Genomic DNA, 5146 nt, shown 5'->3' with positions numbered 1-5146 from the left:
ATGCGGCGGGATGTTTTTAACCCGATAGCGTTCAAGGCCCCATTCAACAGAAAATCTGGTGCCGGCGTCTTTGTTCTGAGCTGCAAATCAAGGGCTTGGCTCTGGCATGTGGTCCCCAGAGAGCAACCTAAGGGGCAGGTGGGCTACCTAGGTCACGTAACCTTGCAGCGTCATCGCTATCTGGCCACCGGATAGCGAGAAAACTGCCCACCGTGGCAGGGGATAGTTCAATTAATGATTGGTCGCTCGGGAAGAGCCACCTGGACCGCGCAAAGCTCACCGCTGGGAGAACCTGCCATTCCAGAGCGCAGTGCAGTGGCCCGTCGCTTTACCGCTGCACCAATGTGACAGGAGGGGTGTTATGACTCCCAGGAATCTATGAATGTAACGTAGAGAATGGCCTTCTGCACAGACAGATAAATTTAATGAAACGAAGGCAGAGAGGTCGCCAGAAAGATTGAGATCTGGCCTGCTACTCTGCACTGGGGAAGGGGAGTAGGAGGAAAGAGGGTCGTGATGGATGACGGTGTGGAGACAAGGGACATGCGAGTATGTGCACGCACATTTTATGGCATCACAACCACAAGTCGAGGCCCGTGTCACTGAAAAAACGCGAAAACGCCCACATTGCCTGGGCTGCTTGCAACGCTGCGGCCAAGCGCCTAGCAGTAAGTCCTCAGAGAGTGGCCTGCTGTCCAAACGCTTCAAGGAAGCAGCCAACTTTAGTCTTTGGCGCGCATATACCGGACAAACCGCTAGCACATGTCCCACAGTCACGGCTATGCCACAAGTCCGCTCGTTAAATTAAATGTTATTACGTACTTTCACGTGAAAGCAACATCTAAACGACGTTTCTGTATCAAAAAATCATCAGGCCGCGGAATGCCACGCGGCACCCAAAATTTCATACCCGGATCTAGCCTTTTGAGGCGGATGTTTCGAGTGTCTGGCTGGGCCCAATAACTCGCCGTCGCACTATTCATACAGTTCGAGAGACTGCAAGCGGTGTCCGGTCTAGAGAAAGGAGCAAATATACGGAGGCCGTAGCTGAGAGCACTCTTTGCTTCAACATCGGCCCTCTCATTTCCATCGAGCCCGCAGTGTCCAGGCATCCATTGAAAAACTATTATTTGACCTTCTTGAGCAGATGAAAGGAGCTCAGCGATCTCTATTGCCAGAGGCTGGTAGGCGGTGTGGTGTGGAAACCGACCTAAGACTTGTAGTCCCGGCTTAGAGTCCATGAATGTGCACCACCTTTGAGGTTGTTCCCCGCAGATGCACCGAATCGCTTCCCTAAGAGCCACAAGTTCTGCTGTGGTTGACGTTTAAATATGACCTGGAATGAATCTGAGAGTTATCTGCCGATCGGGTATCAACACAGTGTTGTCGATGTCATTGGTGGCACAGATCCATCAGTGTATACATGAACGTAATTTTGATATTCTGACCTGATGTTCGCCAGAGCAAGTTGCTTCAGTGCACAGAGTGGTATCATGTATTTATTTAGTATTCTGGTAACATGCAGGCATACTGAAGGTTGAGCCATCACCCACGGTGATTTGGCGAGATCATATGGTGTCTGTTTTTCGCGCGTGTAACCAAAGATGTACAGTTACCAACTTCCCCGCAAGACGTTCCTTTAACATATACAAGTGCATAGCCGGATGGTATTTGAGGTTGATGACAACGGAGTGCACTTGAAAAACTGCTATCCGGCAGCTCATGCAGAATATTGGTCAGTGGGTAACAACGGTGTCGAGTAAGTAAGCGTAAATACCCACGAAGTGGTTAATGTGGTAAGTATATTGATATGTGAAAGCATGTGCTTCCTCAAGCGTGCCTTTGTTAGAGGAGCACCGCGGCTATCCAAAGGCATGCCTTGAGCGCGTGCGCTTGAACGCTCTCTAGCGCGAACTTTTGGAGTTGTGTTCTGGTCTGCATGGGCGAAAAGAATTAGGAGCACCTGCTTCTCTTGTGTGCATGAAGCACGTGCGTAGCTGCTCTTAAAATATAACTGAGCACCACAAGGAGTCGCACCGACGCCTCAGCGTATAGGAGAGGCAGCAGACGGGAGTGGTGTGCTCACGAGGCGCACGACGTCTGCCCATTAATTTCTCGGAGGACAACAATCTCGCCGCTAGGGCCTGGATTACGTCTCTTTGAGGGGAATTTATCCTTTCATCTCCCTCCAACTCTTGCTGGGACAAACCAGCGTTCATCATCATCATCATCATCATCATCAGCCTGACTACACCCACTGCAGGGCAAAGGCCTCTCCCATGTCTCTCGAGTTAACCCTATCCTTTGCCAGCTGCATCCACCCTTTGCCTGCAAACTTCTTAATCTCATCCGCCCACCTAACCTTCTGCCGCCCCCTGCGGCGCTTACTTTCTCTTGGAATCCACTCCGTTACCCTTAAGGACCAGCGGTTATCTTGCCTTCGCATCACATGCCCTGCCCAAGCCCATTTCTTTTTCTTGATTTCGACTAGGATGTCATTACCCCGTGTTTGTTCTCTCACCCACTCTGCCCGCTTCCGGCCTCTTAACGTTACACCTATCATTTTTCTTTCCATGGCTCGCTGCGTTGTCCTTAACTTAAGCTGAACTCTTTTCGTTAGAATCCACGTTTCTGCCCCGTAGGGGAGTACCGGTAAGATTAAGCTGTTGTACACTTTCCTCTTGAGGGAAATTGGTATACTGCCACTCATGATATGCGAGAGTTTGCCATATGCGCTCCACCCCATTCTTATCCTTCTAGTTATCTCCCTCTCATAGTCCGGATCAGCTGTCACTACCTGCCCTAAGTAGACGTATTCCGTCACAACTTCTAGGCTCTCGCTGCCAATTGTGAACTGTTGTTCCCTTGCTAGGCTGTTGAACATTACCTTGGTTTTCTGCAAATCAATGATCAATGAGTTAGACAGGCAGAGCAGATCGATGGGTCTAATCAGCGTTGTGCAGGGGCAACCACAGAAAGAAACGCCAGGAATATAAGCGACGGCCTCATGCTCGGAACAGAAGGAGGTCACACCTGCTGGTCCACCGCAGCGGGTGCTGTGTTAGACATCAGTCCTATTGAATAAATAAATAAGACAAGAACGCTGAACCTGCACAATGCCGTCTATTTTCTCGTTTCTAATTGTCCCAAATGTTTTCTTTTTTGCATGTACGGTATGCGATGCGTCTATAGGCGCTAAAGAGTATAAGTGAGGAGCATATTTCGCCGGGCTTGCAGGTTCAAACTTGACGACAAAAGATTGAAGCGTGAACCGATGACACGCATGTAATGCGATCACACTGCCGACCGCACGGAAGCGCTGCCGTAAATACGCTAGCTGTCGTAGGATACAACTGAAGAACGATGCGGCGAGTGATCCTCGAAGGGGGCCCTCCAGCCAATTGCTCCAACCGATTGTCATGACGTATACACGTGTTCGATACCCTTGCACCTGCTTACGACAACCGCTCGACACCATTTCCTGGCTCAATTCAGGTCCTCCTTCGAGGTACAGTCACCACTTCGTTCTTGGTTTACTGTATCCGACTTTATAGCAAAAAGCAAGAGAAAATACATGGCCAGGTAAGCTACTGATGTATAGGCATCTGACGTACTGCGCGCACCTCTCTGCGATCGAAGAAGAAAGCTGAGTACTGCGTGCAAAGGATTCTCACCGGCCGGACGGGTTAGAGACTAGCACGGCAGACAAAACATGGCTATTTATTCTAACTATCCTGTTAATGAGTCGTTTCAAAAACTCGATGCTCCTGCGTTTTCCAGGGACAACACCGGGCAAGAGCCGGAGTATAGCGAATTTTCACCAGAAAGTGCTATTAAGGAGCGCGTTGAATGTATTTCGAGAAAGGGACGTTTTATTTGACAAGTACATATTTTTCCCTACTTGTGTGAAAGCGCCGATGGGCTGCTGAGGTTCAGGGAAGGAACGGAAAAGAAGGAGGAGGAAGAAGAAGAGGATGGGAACGGCACCTTCCGGCCCGTGACACGCGGAAGCTGCCGTTCGCCCGTCGCAGTCACCATGACTTACGAACGGTTCCTGGGCCTTGTGAGGAGCCTTCCATGATGTTGGTGATTGGAAGCCGCATATGGGAACCAGAGAACATGGCTCGGAGCACGGCTAGGCATCAGCGAGAGGCGCGTAGGGCTTTCACGCGAGCAGAGTGGTCGTGCGCAGTAGGGAGAGCCAAGTGTGGCAGCTGCATTCATCGGCCGGTCGTGTGTCACTCCGTGTAATAGCGGCCTTCCCGGAGCATTCAGAGGGCTATTCTGGGCAGCCAGCTCCAAACCCCTTAAATTTTTGTGAGAGTTTTTGTGTCGGCCCAGTTCCGGCGGTGCCGTCGCGCGTGTACCACGCTCGCGCCTCGTCGTAAGTTCGAGGCCTGCTCTTTTTACTCGGTCTGAATCAGTGGTGGAGTAATTTCCTGCAGTTCTGTGATTGGATACACATTTATCACCGCAAGCGTCAGCCGAGTTCTGACTGCTTAACTCATGCCGGAGACTGCTCGTCCTCAGCGCAGCCAGTATCAACGTGGTGGGCACTGCTTAAACGCAGGGTCGAGCCCTGCCATAAGCGCGTGATATTCGGCGCAATGGCTAGCTAGTGCGAATGCATCCTGCCTCTAACCTAACAAACGCTGTTACGGTTTCTTTTTGATTTCTCTTTCTTTGTCCTTGCTACCGTATCAATCGTGCTCTCTTTTGAAACCAAAGCCTAACACTCTAGCAATACTTAAGGTGTTGCCAGCGTGCATAGACCCTAGCAGTAAAGAATCACCGTGACTCGGACCTACCAGCGCTGTTCTTGGAGAAGGGCTCCTTTTTCGGCTGGATCTCAGCCCCAGGTTATGGCACGAGCAGCGAGGGCAGCGCTGGGGGCCCCACTTTGGGGTACGATACTGTGGACGAATTTCCACACGTGAACGTCAGCAGGGAGATGGAAAAACAACGGGCCACGTTGGCGAACATTGAGCAAATGCTGAAGTTCGTGGCTAAGAATTTGACTGAGAAGTTCGTGGTGATGCCCAAAGTGATGCTGAGCAAGTTTCTGGAGGTCGACCAGATTAAAAGCGAAATGCGCAAAATGCAGGAGGAAAACTGCCGTCTCAAGGAGGAAGTTCACAGGCGAGAC

This window comes from Amblyomma americanum, chromosome 1, assembly GCF_052857255.1.
Source record: "Amblyomma americanum isolate KBUSLIRL-KWMA chromosome 1, ASM5285725v1, whole genome shotgun sequence".
NCBI lineage: Eukaryota > Metazoa > Arthropoda > Arachnida > Ixodida > Ixodidae > Amblyomma > Amblyomma americanum.
This window is presented reverse-complemented; position numbering follows the sequence as displayed.